The sequence below is a fragment of the Pseudophryne corroboree genome, chromosome 8 (assembly GCF_028390025.1).
Source record: "Pseudophryne corroboree isolate aPseCor3 chromosome 8, aPseCor3.hap2, whole genome shotgun sequence".
Lineage (NCBI taxonomy): Eukaryota > Metazoa > Chordata > Amphibia > Anura > Myobatrachidae > Pseudophryne > Pseudophryne corroboree.
Window position 1 is genome coordinate 345161728 of NC_086451.1, and position 22262 is coordinate 345183989.

The 22262-nt window shown below is 42.2% G+C and overlaps 1 protein-coding gene across 4 annotated transcripts in view; it reads left to right on the forward strand.

Moving 5' to 3' along the window:
• GPC3 (glypican 3) overlaps positions 1-22262 on the forward strand; it is a 1559491-nt gene that overhangs the window by 214261 nt on the left and 1322968 nt on the right. The gene's annotated exons all lie outside the window — the stretch shown is intronic.

Consider the following 22262-nt stretch of genomic DNA (forward strand, 5'->3'; position numbering starts at 1 on the left):
TCAGTGGCAGATTGCAACCGTTTTGTTAATATAATTAATTGTATATATCCATTTATGCAAGTTGCTGATAAACTGAATTCATTGAGGTACGGCTCTAAGATGCACACACAAATGCTATTATGGAAGTAAGGCTCTGCTTGTTTATATGTGTAGATTGTAGCGACTGCTGCATTTTACCAGTCTATTAACAACTATTTATGTAAATAGTAAGTATGTATGTATGTATGTATGTATGTATGTATATGTGTATATATATATATATATATAAATTGGGCAGTACGGATGGTGTAATGGTTAGCATTACTGCCTCACAGTAATGACCTGGGGTCATGGGTTCCATTCCCACCACGACCCTAACTGTGTGGAGTTTGTATATTCTCCTCGTGCTTGCGTGGGTTTCCTCCGGGTGCTCCGGTTTCCTCCCACAATCCAAAAATATACCGGTAGGTTGATTGGAACCCAACAAAATTAACCCTATCATTTATGTATGTGCCTGTACATGTGGTAGGGAATATAAGGGCAGATGTATTAACCTGGAGAAGGAATAAAGAAGTGATAAAGCAGTGATAAGTGCAAGGTGATACCGCACCAGCCAATCATTACGGATTTGAAAAATGACAGGAGCTGACTGGCTGGTGCGTTTATCACCTTGCACTTATCACTGCTTTATCACTTTCTTATCCCTTCTCCAGGCTTAATATATCTGCCCCATAGATTGTAAGCTCCACTGGGGCAGGGACTGATGTGAATGGACAAATATTCTCTGTAAAACGCTGCGGAATATGTGTGCGCTATGTAAATAACTGGTAATAAATAAATAATAAAGTAAAGTTTATCCACTGTACATGCTGTTACCACAGAATCGTGTTCCTGTATTCTCCGGTGCTGTGGAGAAGTGACTGCAGAATGATTGGAAACATGAGTATATGATCACTAGTTAAGAAGTTACTGCCTTTAGAATATCATTACATACAATGTGTGTTTACTGCACAAGTGTACGTGGAGGCAGCCATATTGTAGGCTAATCAAATAGTCATTAATTACTAGGATCCAGGAATATCAAGTAGTACCTCCTACCATGTTGCATGGGTCCTCATGGCTCACTGATGTTACTATTTAATAAGTTGTCTGGATCCGCATGGTAAATTGTAAGTAATGGCATTAGATCACAACCCATTAATTAAAGGCGTTTATACATATATTAGCATCCCTTGTGTGTTTTAATGACGATTGCAGCTACCATTTGAAACCTGTCATAACTTGAATAGCTTGTCAACCCGCAGCTTAGTGTATACCATGTGGACGCATTTGTATTATTATACATATCACTTGGGATTTGTATGCATGCCCCCAAGATGGCATACCCCCACCCCCTTTAGTGTACAGCTGTGGCACATGATCTTCTGCACAGGGTGCAGTTATTCACAAAGTGGAGTGGCAATGCTTTCCCTAGTAACGGGCCCTGACAGTCACATCTCAAATCTATGACTCCCTGAAGAAGACCCAGACGGGTCGACACGCGTTGGAGGAAAAACACACAGTTTCCACTCTCAGAACTATAGTCCATATATACAACACATTGGAGCTCTATATCAACTTTCAACTTTTATGTAAAAATCACTGAAGACACAGGAGGAACTACGGAGGAAGATCGAGTCACGTGGCAGAGAGGTACGAGACCAGGAAGTAGAGCACCGATCAACAGCTGCAAAGAAGACTGAGCACAGGAGTGGAAGCGGACGCTGGGACACAAGCGCAACAGATAAGGTTACAGCTCCGTAAGAGGGGAGGTAAGCGGCAGACGGTCCCTCTGTGGGTCCCGAAGCCAGCGCTACTTTCCCCCCAGAGACACGACCGTGTCCCTCAGACCCGGCAGGCGGTGGACTTCTGTGGACACAGGCGCCTCCCGCCGCGTGCAGCAGAGGTGACAAGCGGAGAGTCCAGAGCGTAAGGTTACTTGTCCCCAGGCACCTTCATCCCCCCGCTATCCAGTCAGGGGTACCCCTTATTATTGCTACCGCTGCCGGACCAGAACCTGCCTCTGAAAAGAGGAGAACTTTAACATCTATAAGAGACTCTCTAACCCCAATTACCAACTTATTACACGAGCTCCTATTCCCAATTGGGATTGTGTTGTGTATTTTCCATATAGTGTGGAATACGAACAGTGCATTGTAACGAGGTGGGACGCCACACGACATTGCACTAGCCTTTGGACTTATAACTTGCATTTGATCTACCGCATACCCTGCAATCGTAAATTTTGTTTATTGTTTACATTTATCACTATTATTTTCTCGTTCAGGTTTTCTCTTTTCTTTTTCATTACTTTGCGTGTATGCAAATCATTGTTTTGTACCATTCATTTAGTAGAATAAATACTTATATCCTATACACTGTCTTATTGCCCATAAGATTAACACACCACTATCCAGTATCCAGGCGCAGTTGTGAAACCCCTGTTACGCCATTTATTATCCTCTGGAGGCTTTGGGTTGTGCCCAAATCACGTATTGCTGCCATCCTCCAAATACCTGGATAAGTAGAGCGCTGGTTGCATTTGTAATTTTACAACTATTATTCTTGTGAATGCAATCTACCAGTTCACTAGGATCTCAGACAGTAATGCATTCATTGGTGGGATATTGGCTCAGCCTTCAAAGTGTGTATACTTTATTAATAATCATTGTGTTTTTTTTTATTTTAAAGAAGCAAACCATTTAGTATTGTAGAGAGATATGGCTAAATGTAATAGCCTCCGAGTTCCGGAGGTGCGGGAGTTTAGTGTGAGTCCGCCCATTTTTTTAAAGTAGCGATCATTTACAAGGCAAAACCAGGTTGTTTTTGCCTTGTAAATGATTGCTGCTTTAAAGAAACGAGCAGACTCGCACAAAATTCCAGCACTTCCGGAACTCGGAGGCCATTACATTTAGCCAATAGTGTTTTTTTTCATTTCCATTAACTGTAAGAACTTCCACCAGTGCAACAGTAACTGCAGTGATTAAATGATGCTCCTAAGCTAAAATTCTAAACTGAATAATATTTGTTCCAAATCAAACAAAACAAATAAACCCTAATTATACTTACTGTATATTACTAATATGCCATTGAATGCATGTTTGTATATTCCCTTTTACACACATACACTGTGCCCTCTACTTTGATGTGAGCAGAATACACCCAGATGTTATTTTCCAGTAAATTAAATTTCAGATTGGCAAATGCTTTTCCTCAGCAAGGGCCAAGGGAAATCGGCTGGCATTTGCAGGATTTCACTCAAGCATATCTGCTACAATGTTCGCTTAACAAACTTTATTAGGAACTTAGAGCTTTTTCACCCCCAGGCTCTTTTCTTCATAACCAAAAAGATCACAGCCTCCAAATTTAAATGCCCATAAATTATAGTCCTGCTATGTAGTGTTTTTACTGACTTTATAAATAAAATTATGCGTTTGATGTATGTTTTTCCTGGAAATGTGAATTAACATGTGAAATTACTTGAAACATTGTAGTAAAAAAGGATATATTAAAGCTTTAAGATATATTAAGGTTGTTATGGCTCCTGTAAAAGCTTCCCATCAACTGTACATAAAAAAAAGAATAGGTATATACGGGAGTTTATATTTCTCTATTAACTTTTTGTGACCTGCAGTGCTATGTTTCCATGGCTGTAATATGTAAATCAAGGCAGTGCCAATGGTGTTTAGTTGTGCCAATGAAGTCAATAATGTATTCACAGTAACGCACAGTAGCGGAAGCTGTTATTATTGTCTGTGCGTTATTGCTTGATTTTGTGTTTGTTTAGGCTACTTGGAAATGTATTTTAAAAACAACTTTGTAATAGTCAAAACATACCTATTATCCTGAATACAATAATCATGCCAGACCCACTAAATATTATTGTTCTACCTCGTAACACATGCTTTTACAGGCTCATCATATGCTGAATAGCGAGGCATAACCAGAGGTTTGCCAGGATGGCACCTACCAAGGCCGCTGGTCTAAGGGTGGGGCTGGGGTGCCATCCTTGCCATAAGCAAAACCACGAGTCCTCCTGGACTGAAATCAGGACTCTGCACGGCAGACCAGCTGTACCCCCTATAGACACAAATGTGTCTGACTCTGAATGAAGTCCATTATGGACCAATTTTTTATCCTAAAAGGGAGTCATGGGAGAAATGCTAATTATATTCTCTTACACTGTCTGATTAGAAGGAACACTTCAAATATCTTATTACTCTTTCTTTGTGGTCAGCTAAGGCAATTCAAGTATTTTTATTGGAAGTATGCTCCTTGCCCTGCTCAGTGAGTGTATGTGCATCAATAAACGTGAGCCTGCATCATATTATATGATCTGTCTACTGTCCTCTTGTCCATGGTAAATATGAGATAACCAGCTCTGCTTGCAGACTCTATGGCAGGAGAGCCCCAGCGATGGCTACTGGTGGATGTGATAAATTGAGAAAAGCTCTATCTCTGTTAAAAATTATAGTTTTAGGGCTATTCTCCCATTGATACATAGACCCCGAGACTTTTATTCCAAGTTGTGGACAATTCTAACTAATATAGGTGGTCATTCCGAGTTGTTCGCTCTGTAATTTTCTTCGCATCGCAGCGATTTTCCGCTAATTGCGCATGCGCAATGTTCGCACTGCGACTGCGCCAAGTAAATTTGCTATGCAGTTAGGAATTTTACTCACGGCATTACGAGGTTTTTTCTTCGTTCTGGTGATCGTAATGTGATTGACAGGAAGTGGGTGTTTCTGGGCGGAAACTGGCCGTTTTATGGATGTGTGTGAAAAAACGCTGCCGTTTCTGGGAAAAACGCGGGAGTTTCTGAAGAAACGGGGGAGTGTCTGGGCGAACGCTGGGAGTGTTTGTGACGTCAAACCAGGAACGAAACTGACTGAACTGATCGCAGTTGCCGAGTAAGTGTGGAGCTACTCAGAAACTGCTAAGAAGTGCCTATTCGCAATTCTGCTAATCTTTCGTTCGCAATTTTACTATGCTAAGATTCACTCCCAGTAGGCGGTGGCTTAGCGTGTGCAATGCTGCTAAACGCAGCTTGCGAGCGAACAACTCGGAATGAGGGCCATAATACGCACACCTGCTTCCACTTCCTCTTGTGAGGTGTTTCCTGATTTTACATTATGGCCCTGAATGGAATATGATAGTTTTCCTTAGTGAGCATGAATGATTTATTTTGTTATAATGAGAATGTCTATAGTTTTATTTGCTTTCCTTGTATGAATTTCATTCTACCTGAAGTCTGCAAAATAAAAGATCACATCTCATCCCCTGAGATTTAGTTTGCAGCTGCATCTCTCTGATTGTTTTATTCTCCACATATTGTTGCTGGGAGCAGTGATTGAATTGCAGCCCTGCCCGGAATTATTAAAGTCACGGGTTATCTCGTAAACTAGTAATCTGGTTACCCTACAATTTGTAATCACAGCAGAGACTGCTTTGTTCCCAGTCCATGGAGCTGTAGATTATGGGTCTGATTCTTAGATGCCACTCATAGTCATTACATATCCGCAAATAGCGAGGGTTAATAGACAGTGCATGCGAAGAAGTGAATGTATGCTTTTTGCATATATCCAAACGAGTTGGATGGATCTTGGTCGGATCTCTTCGGTGGAAATAGGCATCTCTGGGTGGCAACATTGCAGTCACAATCAAGAGATCCATTTGTTGTGAGTGTCATGGGAGTGTCTGGGTATGAAGGTATATTTCTGTGCTAGTGTATTCTGTATACCTTTGCAGTATCTTATCGTAAATGTTGTATAATAGCCATCCCTGAATATAGGCAAACAATAACCTACATAAGCGCTTTAGATCAGTTTATAGTAGATCAAGAAGCAGATTCACACCTCATGGGGCCCTGTGCAAGACACCAATTTGCGGCCCCCATTCCTCAAACCATCGCCCCCCAGTATGTCATTGTATACCAACCCACCCCCTCACCCCAGTCAATCAGTGTATGTCAAATCCCCCTCAACCCATAGTCAGTCAGTATATGCAAACCCCCCCCCCCCCCCAGTCAGTGTATGCCAAATCCGTCCTCCAGTCAATAAGTGTATTCCATCATCCCTCCCTCAAATCCTACTCCTAGTCACTGTATGCCGCCGTCCCTCCGCTAGGCGAGATGGTACTACTGGAGTTTGTACTGCAAGAGAAAGAAAAATTGCCTGAATGCAGAGCAGGCAGGCGCAGGCAGCCACCACACCATAAGCATGCACCTCATCACCATCTTCACTGGGTGCGCTCTGGGCTGGCTTATCTCCGTCTCTCCATGCGAGTGACATCATGGCGGGTCATGCGCACGACACACTGAATGAGACACAAGCAATCGCTTAATGCTGAGCTGGCACCCGGCAGCTGTAATTACTGACAGCCTTGCAGGAGTATTCAGCCAGACCAGCGCTCGCACATGAGCTCGCGGTCCGCAATGATTTAGCCCAGTTGGCGGACCCGCTGGGCCCTAAGTGGCCGCTTTGGTAGCATTGCGGTAAATCCGCTACTGAGTAGATTGCTTGCACGCTGTATGCTGTCTGCTTGTTGTTGAATTCACATATATGGCCTATGGTACGTGACCGTGCCTACTCTACTGGAATGTACACTTGGACAGTGAAGAGTGGGTGATGGGCTGTGATGATGCAATTCACTGTAAATTGTACCAATATGGTATGGTAAATTGCTACTCGTACATCTACTCCCAGAGTTCTTGCAAAGAAGATTTAGTATTGATAACTGTCCCCTTTGTTCATATAAAAGTATCTCTGTCTTATAAAAGTATCTTTATCTATTTACATAATGTGATTTATCCAACATGCTTTGTACATAAGAAAACAAGTTTAAATATATACAATGGTTTTAAAAATATACACTACAACACAAAATGTTTTTCTGTTTGTTTGTTTTTTTCCCCCCTAAATGGTTTGCAATCTGTATACTAAAGTAAACATAGAAAATCACAAGGGATAAAGCAGTAATCAGCTACATAGAGTGTTAACTGCTTGTCACAGTGCTAGTGTTTCTGATAAGAGCTTTCATTTAATCATTTAGTTTTCCAAAAGATTGCAGGCTGGACACAAAACTTTGCACTCAGCACCCAAAGGAGCTTATCTCTACAACAAACTGGCACGCTCTGTGCATAGAATGTAAGCAATCTTAGATCTGCAGAATACAGCACAATATTAGTCTGCATTGGTAAGTTCCGGGCATCGCTACCCCTTTACTAGTTTTGTTAATTAGTCCCTGCATTAATCACACAGCTGCAGATGTTTAAACTCATGCACTCTTCCAAACAATTGCTCTTTCAAAGTCACAGTGGGGCAGCTATTAAAGTGACCACAGAGCATAGTCCAAGTTAGAACAAGTCCAGTTTATCTTTCAAATTGCTAATATGCAAAAAGAGAGCACAATGTTCCCCCTCCATCTAAATGGGCTCTCACTATAGAATGTTTACTGAAAGTGTAATGATTGGGAATGTACTCATCTGGCTACATGATGAGAATTTATTTCATAGAGTAGCCTGAGCAGGAAGGAACACATCTTTATCAGATATTATATTCTAGGAGCACCTTATTAGCTGATACATTACAGTGTAATCAGCTGTAAGAAATGGTAGCATTAAGTGACAAAAAGGTAGCATTGCCATATATATATATTTAAATTCCTTATATTCTGCATATAGCGTTCATTGCTATTTAAGAAGAGTATTTATTTTTCAGTGAATATATACTGAACTTTTCTAGTATTATCATCATCATCATCCTTATGATCATCATCCTCATCATCATCATCATCTAGTTTTCTCTAACGTCCTAGTGGATGCTGGGGACTCCGTCAGGACCATGGGGAATAGCGGCTCCGCAGGAGACAGGGCACAAAAGCAAGCTTTTAGGATCACATGGTGTGTACTGGCTCCTCCCCCTATGACCCTCCTCCAAGCCTCAGTTAGGTTTTTGTGCCCGGCCGAGAAGGGTGCAATCTAGGTGGCTCTCTTAAAGAGTTACTTAGAAAAAGTTTTTAGGTTCTTTATTTTCAGTGAGTCCTGCTGGCAACAGGCTCACTGCATCGAGGGACTTAGGGGAGAGATTTTCAACTCACCTGCGTACAGGATGGATTGGATTCTTAGGCTACTGGACATAGCTCCAGAGGGAGTCGGAACACAGGGCTCGCCCTGGGGTTCGTCCCGGAGCCGCGCCGCCGACCCCCCTTGCAGACGCTGAAGATGAAGAGGTCCGGAACCAGGCGGCAGAAGACTCTCAGTCTTCATCAGGTAGCGCACAGCACTGCAGCTGTGCGCCATTGTTGTCAGCACACTTCACACAGCGGTCACGGAGGGTGCAGGGCGCTGGGGGGGGGTGCCCTGGGCAGCAATGTATAATACCTGTATGGCGAAAAATACATCACATATAGCCCTTGAGGCTATATGGATGTATTTAACCCCTGCCAGATATCTAAAACTCCGGAGAAGAAGCCCGCCGAAAAGGGGGCGGGGCCTATTCTCCTCAGCACACAGCGCCATTTTCCCTCACAGAAAGGCTGGTGGGAAGGCTCCCATGCTCTCCCCTGCACTGCACTACAGAAACAGGGTTAAAACAGAGGGGGCACTGATTTGGCGATATGTATATATATTAAAATGCTATAAGGGAGGAACACTTATATAAAGGTTGTCCCTGGATAATTATAGCGTTTTGGTGTGTGCTGGCAAACTCTCCCTCTGTCTCCCCAAAGGGCTAGTGGGTCCTGTCCTCTATCAGAGCATTCCCTATGTGTGTGCTGTATGTCGGTACGTGTGTGTCGACATGTATGAGGAAAATATTGGTGAGGAGGCGGAGCAAATTGCCTGTAATGGTGATGTCACTCTCTAGGGAGTCGACACCGGAATGGATGGCTTATTTATGGAAATTACGTGACAATGTCAACACGCTGCAAGCCGGTTGACGACATGAGAGGGCCGGCGAACAAATTAGTATCTGTCCAGGCGTCTCAAACACCGTCAGGGGCTGTAAAATGCCCATTTACCTCAGTCGGTCGACACAGACCCAGACACGGACACTGATTTCAGTGTCGACGGTGAAGAAACAAACGTATTTTCTTTTAGGGCCACACGTTAAGGGCAATGAAGGAGGTGTTACATATTTCTGATACTCCAAGTACCACAAAAAAGGGTATTATGTGTGAGGTGAAAAAACTACCTGTAGTTTTTCCTGAATCAGATAAATTAAATGAAGTGTGTGATGATGCGTGGGTTTCCCCCGATAGAAAATTATTGGCGGTATACCTTTTCCCGCCAGAAGTTAAGGCGCGGTGGGAAACACCCCTCAGGGTGGATAAGGCGCTCACACGCTTATCAGAACAAGTGGCGGTACCATCTACGGATAGGGCCGTACTTAAGGAGCCAGCTGATAGGAGGCTGAAAAATATCCTAAAAAGTATACACACACATGCTGGTGTTATACTGCGACCAGCGATCGCCTCAGCCTGGATGTGCAGAGCTGAGGTGGCTTGGTCGGATTCCCTGACTAAAAATATTGATACCTTTGACAGGGACAGTATTTTATTGACTATAGATGCATTTCTATATATGCGAGATGCGCAGAGGGATATTTGCACTCTGGCATCAGAGTAAATGCGATGTCCATATCTGCAAGAAGATGTTTATGGACACGACAGTGGTCAGGTGATGCAGATTCCAAACGGCACAAAGATGTATTGCCGTATAAAGGGGAGGAGTTATTTGGGGTCGGTCCATGGGACCTGGTGGCCAGGGCAACTGCTGGAAAATCCACCGTTTTTTACCCTAAGTCACATCTCTGCAGAAAAAGACACCGTCTTTTCAGCCTCAGTCCTTTCGTCCCTATAAGAGTCATATCTGCCCAGGGATAGAGGAAAGGGAAGAAGACTGCAGCAGGCAGCCCATTCCCAGGAACAGAAGCCCTCCACCGCTTCTACCAAGTTCTCAGCATGACGCTGGGACCGTACAGGACCCCTGGATCCTACAAGTAGTATCCAAGGGGTACAGATTGGAATGTCGAGAGGTTTCCCCCCTCGCAGGTTCCTGTAGTCTGCTGTACCAATGTCTCCCTCCGACAGGGAGGCAGTATTGAAAACAATTCACAAGCTGTATTCCCAGCAGGTGATAATAAAATTACCCCTCCGACAACAAGGAAAGGGGTATTACTCCACACTATATGGTGGTACTGAAGGCTAGGTGAGACCTATTCTAAATCTGAAAAATTTGAACACTTACAAGGGTTCAAATCCAGATGGAGTCACTCAGAGCAGTGATAGCAAAGAACAAGGGGACTATATGGTGTCCCGGGACATCAGGGATGCTTACCTCCATGTCCCAAAATTTGCCTTTTCTCACCAAGGGTACCTCAGGTTCGTGGTACAGAACTGTCACTATCAGTTTCAAGACGATGCCGTTGGATTGTCCAAGGCACCCCGGGTCCTTACCAAGGTAATGACCGAAAGGAGGATTCGTCTTCAAAGAAAATGGACGACCTCCTGATAAGAACAAGGTCCAGAGAACAGTTGGAGGTCGGAGTAGCACTATCTCAAGTAGTTCTACGACAGCACGGGTGGATTCTAAATATTCCAAAACCGCAGTTGTTCCGACGACACGTCTGCTGGTCCTAGGGATGATTCTGGACACAGTCCAGGAAAAGGTGTTTCTCCCAGAGGAGAAAGCCAGGGAGTTATCCGAGCTAATCGGGATCCTCCTAAAACCAGGAAAAGTGTCAGTGCATCATTGCACAAGAGTCCTGGTAAAAATGGTGGCTTATTACGAAGCGCTTCCATTCGGCAGATTTCACGCAAGAACTCTTCAGTGGGATCTGCTGGACAAATGGTCCGGATCGCATCTTCAGATGCATCAGCGGATAACCCTATATCCAAGGACAAGGGTGTCTCTCCTGTGGTGATTACAGAGTGCTCATCTTCTAGAGGGCCGCAAATTCGGCATTCAGGATTGGATGCTCGTGACCACGGAGGCCAGCCTGAGAGGCTGGGGAGCAGTCACACAAGGAGTGCTAAACGGACACAGAAACTGCCATATGTACATGCACCACACCGCTACAAATCGCAGGTAACAGTTGTCCAATATACTGTGTAATCCCGGGGACGCTCGGGTCACACATATAAGCTCCTCAAACTTGCAAACAGGTCCCGTATTACAAGCACAAGGGACAGAGTGAGCAAAGGTACCTGTGATCTTTACAATTGTGGTGCATAGTGTCTGGACGAAAACATCAGTGTCCTACTATCATTGGGTGCAAATTAACATAAAGGATCCTATTACAGACTGAAATTGTGGCATAATATATTGCCGGTCTGGACATTATACTATTCAGCACATTTTATTAATGAGAAATATTAATTTATAATTGGTATGCAGTCGAGGGTGTTGTGACCACACCAAATCTTAATATTCTAGGAATAAAATATACATTTATGTTTTTACATGGTTATATGTTTTAAATAAATATTTTTAATTGGAAATGGTGTGGGATAATTAATTGGTTCTATAGCGCGACCTCTTTTCCTTACACAAGGAGTGTGATCAAGTCTGGAGAATTCTCTCCACATAAATATACTGGAGCTAAGAGCAAATTTATAATGCTCTAAGCTTAGCAAGACCTCTGCTTCAAGGTCAGCCGGTATTGATCCAGTGGGATAACATCACGGCAGTCGCCCACGTAAACAGAAAGGGCGGCACAAGAAGCAGGAGGGCAGTGGCAAAACTGCAAGGATTTTTCGCTAGGCGGAAAATCATGTGATAGCACTGTCAGCAGTGTTCATTCCGGGAGTGGACGACTGGGAAGCAGACTTCCTCAGTAGGCACGACCTCCACCCGGGAGAGTGGGAACTTCATCGGGAAGTTTTCCGCATGATTGTGAACCGTTGGGAAAGACCAAAGGTGGACATGATGGCGTCCCGCCCGAACAAAAAATGGGACAGGTATTGCGCCAGGTCACGAGACCTTCAGGCGATAGCTGTGGACGTCCTGGTAACACCGTGGGTGTAACAGTCGGTGTATGTGTTCCCTCCTCTGCTTCTCATAACCAAGGTATTGAGAATTATAAGACATAGAGGAGTAAGAACTATACTCGTGGCTCCGGATTGGCCAAGAGGGACTTGGTAACCGGAACTTCAAGAGATGCTCACAGAGGACTAATGGCCTCGGGAGCTAAGAAGGGATTTGCTTTCAGCAAGTACCATGTCTGTTCCAAGAGGAACCGTGGCATCGGCCTTTAAGAAAGGACCTGCTCCAGCAGGGACCTTGTCTGTTCCAAGACTTACCGCGACTGCGTTTGACGGCATGGCGGTTTGAACGCCGGATCCTAAGGGAAAAGGCATTCCGGAAGAGGTCATACCTACCCTGGTCAAAGCCAGGAAGGAAGTGACCGCACAACGTTATCACCACATGTGGTAAAAATATGTTGCGTGGGTGAGGCCAGGAAGGCCCCACGAAAAAATTTCAACTAGGTCGATTTCTGCACTTCCTGCAAACAGGAGTGTCTATGAGCCTCAAATTGGGGTCCATTAAGGTTCAAGTTTCGGCCCTATAGATTTTCTTCCAGAAAGAATTGGCTTCAGTTCCTGAAGTCCAGACGTTTGTCAAGGGAGTATTGCATATACAGCCCTTGTGTGCCTCCAGTGGCACCGTGGGATCTCAACGTAGTGTTGGGATTCTTCAAATCATATTGGTTTGAACCACTCAAATCTGTGGATTTGAAATATCTCACATGGAAAGTGACCATGCTGTTGGCCTTGGCCTCGGCCAGGCGATTGTCAAAATTGGCGGCTTTGTCTTACAAAAGCCCATATTTGATTTTCCATTCGGACAGGGCAGAACTGCGGACTCGTCCCCAGTTTCTTCCTAAGGTGGTGTCAGCGTTTCACCTGAAACAACCTATTGTGGTGCCTGCGGCTACTAGGGACTTGGAGGACTCCAAGTTGCTAGACGTTGTCAGGGCCCTGAAAATATATATATATATATATATATATATATATATATAATTCCAGGACGGCTGGAGTCAGAAAGTCTGACTTGCTGTTTATATTGTAGGCACCCAAAAAGCTGGGTGCTCCTGCTTCTAAGCAGACTATTGCTCGTTGGATTTGTAGTACAATTCAGCTTGCACATTCTGTGGCAGGCCTGCCACAGCCAAAATCTGTAAATGCCCATTCCACAAGGAAGGTGGGCTCTTCTTGGGCGGCTGCCCGAGGGGTCTCGGCTTTACAACTTTGCCGAGCAGCTACTTGGTCAGGGGCAAACACGTTTGCTAAATTCTACAAATTTGATACCCTGGCTGAGGAGGACCTGGAGTTCTCTCATTCGGTGCTGCAGAGTCATCCGCACTCTCCCGCCCGTTTGGGAGCTTTGGTATAATCCCCATGGTCCTGACGGAGTCCCCAGCATCCACTAGGACGTTAGAGAAAATAAGATTTTACTTACCGATAAATCTATTTCTCATAGTCCGTAGTGGATGCTGGGCGCCCATCCCAAGTGCGGATTGTCTGCATTACTTGTACATAGTTATTGTTACAAAAAAATCGGGTTATTATTGTTGTGAGCCATCTTTTTTAGAGGCTACTTCATTGTTATCATACTGTTAACTGGGTTCAAATCACAAGTTGTACGGTGTGATTGGTGTGGCTGGTATGAGTCTTACCCGGGATTCAAGATCCTTCCTTATTGTGTACGCTCGTCCGGGCACAGTACCTAACTGAGGCTTGGAGGAGGGTCATAGGGGGAGGAGCCAGTACACACCATGTGATCCTAAAAGCTTGCTTTTGTGCCCTGTCTCCTGCGGAGCCGCTATTCCCCATGGTCCTGACGGAGTCCCCAGCATCCACTACGGACTATGAGAAATAGATTTATCGGTAAGTAAAATCTTATTTTTGGTGACAGTGCAGAAAGACAATGTGATTTGTAAAAATAATAATAATAATAAAATCATCAGGAGATAACATTGGGATGTTATAATAAAAATCTTTATATTAATTGTGATATGTCTAAAATGATCCACTCATCTACTAAACGACCTAGGATTCCGAATGCAACGGCTTAAAGGAATTCCTGATCATCTGGTTTCAATTAAATTCATGACTGAATTCTAGAGACCATCAGGATTGGGCTTCCTAGTTTTGGATTCTGTACTGGAGTGTTCCTAGCAGAATGAGCTCACCTCCTTCTATATGACTGAAACAAAGGTACACACCAACAGTCACTACATGTTTTCGTATCATCTGTCTGTCCTCATGGTAAGTGAGCTGCCTTCCATCACATGGAGGTACTGCAGGACATGCATGTGTGATAAACAAAGGAATATAACAGCTGGCCAACACAAGAAAAAAGTGTAAGAGAATTTATAGCTGGTGGGTCAAGACAATAGTTTTTTTTTGTTTTTTTTTGTTTGTTTAGTTTTTTCCCCCTGGAGGATACACATTTGTAGATAGATGGATGGATGGATGATATATGCGTTGCAGGTGAACTAACTGTATGTGTCATATATTAACTGTTTATTATAAACAACAATGTGTTTCCCAGGGCATCTCCTAGTATTTTGAAATGGATTCGCAAAATCCATTGAAGGTCACTTAATCTCCATTCTTCCACTTCCTTTTCTGCTCTACAGTCTCAGGGCCAAATGCAGGATATTCTTTTCTCTAATCTCAAAAATCTCAGGGGGCCTCACCTTTATCTGTAATAAGAAATCTTATTTCAATTTGATTATATACAGTGTATACAGGTAGTACGCACATATCTATCATATGCACACAAGATCTTTCATCTGGAGACCTGGCAACTAGCAAGCTCAGAAAAAAAGCATATAATTGCTGCTTCCCATTGACACATGATATTTAATGTACGTATAGTCACTAAGGAGGCAGTATGTAGCACCGGGCTTGTTAGGATCTCTGGCCCTGACTCCTGATATCTGCCGCTCATGAATATATACGTATAGTTGAGTGAGATTAGGGGAAAAGTTGCCAGGATTGTATCCACTTGATAAAAGTTTCTGTTCCAAGTTATGGAAGAGATGTCTCTTGCTGGCGAGGTTGTTTATACTGCATGCATTCTATGATTTCTGTCCTGACAGATCGTAACAAAGAACCACATTAAACATATGTATTGGAGTAGTTTGACACTATTTAATACTCATTTAAGAGACCCCCCCCCCCCCCCCACAAAAAAAACAAACAAACCAATAAATATCATAATGAGCTATTTACTTTATTTTGGGGTAACTATTTATTTTATTTTGGGGTAACTATTAATTTATTTTGGGGCAATTATGTTAAATAATAAAAAAATAAAAAATTATGAAAACAAAATCATATTTTTATGTCAATTGAGGTCATATTAATTATTGATAGAAGTACATCCACGATGACACTTGCAGTGCAACATGTTTGTGATATAATTGGTGCTTCTATCATTTAATCAATTAAAATATGGCCCCAATTAACATTAAAATATTTTTAGATAATTATAATTTTAAGGGCCAGATTCAGTTATGCTCAATACTCACAGTGTGAGTGGAAGGGTTAGAGTTAGGCTGCGGAAAGGGAGGCTTAAGGCTAGGTGAGAGTAAGTATACTTACCTAGCTCCTGTCGGGATTGTCTCCATTGGGATGCCATGGTCGGTCTTCTGACCGCAAGCATCCTGAACGCCGGGATATCATATTACACCCATTTTGTTAAACAGCTCATGTATTACACTGTAGTGTTTTTATGCAAGCTGCTAATATTGATGTTTAGGGTGGCAAGTGTCTGCCATTATATCCATAGTCACATGGCATATGTTCTGATATAAGGACTTTAAAACATTGATAGCATAATACCTTGGCCCCTCATCCACTGCCATCATGTGACTGCTGAGGAACTGCCTCTCTGACTGGCAGAAAAAGAGGCATGTGTTTTGAAGTGACAGCCACAAATATTTGCCACACAGATCAGTCTTGCAGAGGGAACACTGACTTTTAGGAAATCCTCCTGGAAAAAGCACTACCCGCCCTGAAACCCATTGCATGATGCCATGTGTTTAGGGACGGGCCGGCACAGGGCAAACTCCTGCCTGTTATGGCGCTCATTATAAGCGGGTTTTACAACTTTTCCACTTTCCAGATTACAGTGCACTGCTCTCCATACTATATATAAAGTATAGTAATTTGGTCCTATTAACAAATATGTTAGTTTTTTTTCTATTGCCAGAAACTGTCCTTTGCTCCCCAACATTGGGGCTAATTCAGAGCTGATCGCAGCAGCAAATTTGTTAACAGTTGGGCAAAACCATGTGCACTGCAGGTGGGGCAGATATAACGTGCAGAGAGAGTTAGATTTGGGTGGGTTATATTGTTTCTGTGCAGGGTAAATACTGGCTGCTTTATTTTTACACTGCAATTTAGATTTCAGTTTGAACACACCCCACCCAAATCTAACTCAGTCTCTGCACATGTTATATCTGCCCCCCTGCAGTGCACATGATTTTGCCCAACTGCTAACAAATTTGCTGCTACGATCAGCTCTGGATTAGGCCCTTTAATGGATTATTAAGCAGTACTTTCCAATATATAATGAATTTAGCTAGATACACATTTGCTTAGTGAAACTAGTTACATGGGCTGGAAATCCTCTCTGATATATTATACTGCAGCTGATTATGTTAATGTATTTATGCTGGGTGAATGGGGCTATGGAGGCTGTAAATTGCTTAACTGAATATGCATTAGTGTTAAAAAGATGTCTCAGCGTCTAACAAGCTAATACTGACCTGGCTGGTTGCAGAGAATTTGAAAGCAAAATATTGACATCTTAATTGAGTTAACGAACTTCATGTTGCCTGTATGACACGCATAATCAGCAGTGTTCGATCATATTGGTTTTTCCTTCCCTTAGATTATAATAATAAAGGATTCTTGCCCTTGGCATTTAAGTTCTAGATGACTCCTGCAAGAAATTGTGGAATAAAAGAATTACCTGTATTCTAATGCGTTATTTAATAGAGATATCTGCTTTGCAAGCTGAAGGCTGTAGGAGTCTTAGCTACTGTATCATTTCATGTGTCTGAAAGTGTTATTAGAAACAGTGCACTATACATAAGGATTCAGTAGTCTGTGTTTTGTTTTGTTTTTTAACACCGAGGGATAATAAGTAACTGGATTGATAAATTAGTATTTAATATTTTAAAATATTTTGTTTTTACTGTGTGTTTGATGAAGATTGTGGCACCTTTCTATCAATATTCACCTGCAGTTTGCTTATAAACTGGTTTTGAAAATCACATGACCAGAATGCTGACGGCAGTTGGACTGTTTCATTCTTGTGCTGAGACAGTGGGGGGAGATGTATCAACCGTCTAAAGAGGGCATGTAGAGAAGATGTCCATTGTAAACAAATCTGAATCTATCTAGCATTAGTATTTTAAAAAATGAAAAAAGCATTACTAACTATACTAACTATGGACAACACCTCCACTTGTCCTCTTTAGAAGACTTTGTACATCTCCCCCAGTCACCTCTCCACTTGTGTGATGTGTTCAGGGCTCCATGTGAGGACAAGCGAGAGGCCACAAACTATTGGATGGATCAGGGTCCCCGTTAGATCAAAATATGAGTTTGCAGATCCTGCCAAATCCATTCAGAAAAATGGTGTCAAACACATCTCTCTGTGACACCAACTTCAGACATACAACGTCTTTGTTTTAATACTGTGGGCCAGAGCCGGCCCTAACCAATATGATGCCCTAGGCAAGATTTTGGCTGGTGTCCCCTAGCATTGCCGCTAGTTCTGCCTCTGACCCTGCGTCCCTTTCCCAGAACCATCACCCCCCACCCATAGCAGTCCTCATTTTGGTGTTCCTACCCCCTATATTTTAAATAGGAGCAGTGCGGACATTCGGCACACAGCTTAAAAAGGAGTGTGTTCTTGCTGGGAAGTGGCATGGACGCACAATAGTACCCCCAATTCAAATTACGTCACACAGTAGTGCAACTTTATTCACATTATATCATGCGATAGTGTCCCTTTTTCACGCTACATTACACAGTAGTACCACCTAAACTTATAAACGTTACTCCTCACAGTTGTGCTCCTTATTCACATTACATCACACTGAATTGCTTCTTATCCACATTACACCACACCATATTGCTCTTTATTCACCTTACACCACACAGTAGTGCCCTTTCTACTTTATATGTTACGCCACACAGTAGAGCACCTTATACACATAATGCCACACATGAGTAATGCCTTTATACACATAATACCACACAGTAATGCCCCTTACACATATGACACACGTTACTAATGTCCTTATAAACATAATGCGCCTTACATATTAAGCTGCACATTATTAATTCCCTTATACACATAGTGCCCATCACACATATGCGGAACACTACTGCACAACCAACCCTCCCATAACACAGCACTCACCTGGCCGCTGACACTGTGACCTCTGCCTCTGCTTGGATACAGATGTGTCCACATACATCTTGCCTCAATATGGCATGAAGCAAGAGTTTCCTGGCATGGGTCAGCAGGCAGTTCTGCTAATGTTGGGCACCCTTTTTGATAAAAAAAAAAGCATCTTATTTGCATTGCTATGTGGCTAGGATGACAAGCAGCTTCTGCTGTTTAAAATTATATGAAGCATGCCTATATTCTGTGTGTGACTGTGGATGTATCTGCATGTGAAATGCTACGTTACAGTGATTTCCAGGAATACACTGTAACGTTTAATTTTGTATGCAGAAACAGCCGCAGTCACACACAGAATATAGGCATGCCGCATATCATTTTAATTAGCAGAAGCTGCTTGTGCCCCAAGGCATACCAAAAGCCCTAGGCAATTGCCTAGTTTGCCTATGCCTAAGACCGGCTCTGCTGTGGGGGGTGACGTTTCAAGCAGTGAAGATTGGAGAAGTTGTCCATAGCAACCAGTCACTCCCTATGTCTTTAGTATGAGGATCTGCAATACACTGTATAAGTAGCTAGTTAGCATTCCTTCACATTAATGGGAAATATTTATTAGTGTAACTGACAGCTACTAGCTTATTTTTCCCCCCTAATAATTGATAGTAATCATAAAACCTGCTGGCAGGAAATTCACATTTTTCATCTAATTGGACAAATCAAGCCATAATAATGTGAAAAAAGACACAGTAGGCTGGGAACGATGTAAGAAGTGTCAGCTTTATCTTACTTTTCTGGAAGAGGATGCATTTCATGTGCTATAGGTCAGTGCATACTATTTGAGAAAATGTCATGTTTCCTGTCTGATGCCTCACATGGTACGGTGCAGTGTTATTGCTCATGGGGAGATAGTGACATAAGGTCTTTATCTACTTTTCAGACTTGTAACTGATGCTTTTAATTTGCACATTTGTTGAAAGCAAAATCAGCCGTACTAAAAAAATGTTATAAGCAAGCAAGTAAGTAACTTAAAAGATGCTCTTTGGGGGCATAAGATTATTATTATTATTATTAAATTTTATTTATAAGGCGCCACAATTTGCAGCGGTGTACAAAGGACAGTACAGGGAGACAAAACTTAGCATTACAGTAAATAAATAAAAATAGAGTACAAGTAACAAAGAGCACCACAATTCTCAAAACATAATACAGCTTAGATGTAAGTAGCGAGTGAGTGATCAGCGTACTACTTGGGGCTGGTGGCCATAGATAGAGATGAGCTTTTACCAGCAGGAGAAAAAGCGCATAAAGATGGTCACTGAGTAGGAGAGAGCTGTATGTGAAATGTGTCAAGAAGAGGGCTTTGACAACAAGAGGAAAGAGGGCCCTGCCCTGAAGAGCTAACAATCTAGTGGGAAGGGGCGACAGACAGATGACATGCAAGCAAGCAAGCGGGAGGTAGCCTGATGGCAGGATGTAAGCAAAGCAGAGATGTTCAAGGCATGAGGCAGGGGATGGAGGAGCAGCCTAATTAAAGTCAGTCCTTTAATTGTAATTTCTCATTAGTCTCTTTTTCTTACGCTTAACACTCTTCTCTTTCAGTGCTACCGTGCGTTCGTTAAATTGTAAGTGAATTTCTATTCTTCAAAAGGAAAACATCCACAATAAAAAAACTAGGGCCCAAATGTATAAAACCTCAAAAAGTGATAAAATGGAGACGGATAAAGAGTGATAAATTTGTGGTTGTGGCTGTAGTAGATATATAAGATAGAATCTAACATGACATTGGTCAAGGCACCTGAAATAATTTTTGCTAGTCTGATTGCTCGCCATTTGACATGTAACATACTGCAAATGTGTATGTTTTGTAACCGTATGTGTTCCTAATTTATTATTCATAATGACATAATGGGGTAATCTCGCCATTAAGCCAAAGAGCCTAAAAACATGATCAATTTCCAGTTTGGCTACACATGGTGGTTGCTACATTGCAGAGATCCAGTAATTTGCTTGATTGCTGATCATTTCCAGGCATACAGATCTTTGGGGTCTTCACACTGGAAGATATGTCTTCCGACATTAGCATCAATATTTCTGCATCTGTAGTTTGCATAGTAGGAGAACTACAGTATAGTTTGAAATATTTTCTATATTTTTCCAAAGTGCTAATGCTTATTCCACTCGAATTTCCAGAGACTCCCAAACTTGGGGGATCCTGGGAGAGTAGACAACCTTCTCAGACCCTGTGCACTTCTGCCATGAAGGGGACGGGAGCCTGCTGATTCAATTTGCTATAATTTGCACAATCATAGTCCTTCCTCCAATGGCAAATGATGGCATTATACCACAGGGGACAGACCAGTAATGCCATCTGCTCCGACTTGGATCTCTCATCCTCCTGATATCCTAGAGTAGAGCTAGGAATGGCCATCAACAGGTCTCCATTGATGATGTATCAGTGTTTTATATTGATGGAAGTAAGCCATTGACAGGGAAACTTCAGTCGTTTTAATCCATCGTTGGGCATACCTGATGGCAGCCACAGGTAGGAACTGACAGCTAAGAAACACCATGGGGAGCAGGGCTAGGCCCCGCTGGCTTGGCATGGGGAACACTGCAGTATCTGTCATTAACGTCAGAGAAGCATAAGATCCCCACCCTTCAGTGGCAAAACCATCAGCCTTCGGTGGCAAATAATCAATAGCTGCTAACCATAGATGGTCAATGGTCATCCCTAAATAGAGCGCAAAACAGAAGGCAGCATGAGTGTAACATAACACTTTCTACTGCTTAATATTGTTATGTACAACCTCTGAAAATTGTACATATATCCTGATAATCTACATGTATTGAAACATTTCAGATTATTTCCTGTTTGTAATAACGCCATCAAGCCATTTGAAACTCACAATGTACTTTGATTCTTTTTTGGTACATTTGGATGTTCCTGTCTTATGCTTTGAAGTCCCACTAGATGTAAGAAGCAGAAAAGGAAATGCGCTGACTATGTAACACTGACCTCTCAGGAATAAATGAGACCGGTGTCAGAAATGAACTAGTCAATATGTGTATTACCTTTTCCATGTAACGCTGAACTAAACTCTTCATTATGTCTAGGAGCAGTCAGTCGTGTGTTCTGTTTTTCTGGGTTACATGGCTATTATTTTGCTAAGTGAGACAGTTGAAGAGGTCATGCAGTTTTAATAGGAATGCAGAACACTGGTTTTATTTCCACTTATGTGTTCTGACACTTTTGACATTTACAAAAGTGCAAGATGTTTCGCGGAGGAAGTTAAAAAAAATAACTTGACTTTTACTGAAAAATTAATTATCCTGCCAATTTCCCATAGTGACAAGCGGGCCAAAACATTCACTTACTAATAAATATCCTATAGCAATCAGATAACCCTGAAAGCGCACCAAGGACAAGAGGTTTTAATTAAACTTTTTTCTGTTGTTGGGTTTTTTTATTTTCATGGTGCATTAAACGATAATACAGTACAACAGCACTGAATACAGTATCAGACACAAAATTAATTTTAAATTCATATATTCTGTTTAAAAAAAAAGAATAAAATATATAGATATATATAGAGATTTATAATAGAAAAAATATTTTTCAAACAGTTTGACATATCTAGCAAAAGAGTAAAATAATACATTTTCTTTTAGTGGCTTAATTACATAAAAAAAATAAAAAATGGAAGATAAAATAGAACAAAACCTCATGCCCAACTGTTTTCATACATTCAATTAAGTGATAAGAACAGTTTGGTTTCATAGTATTACTCTGTGTTTTTTACTTTTCTTTTAAATG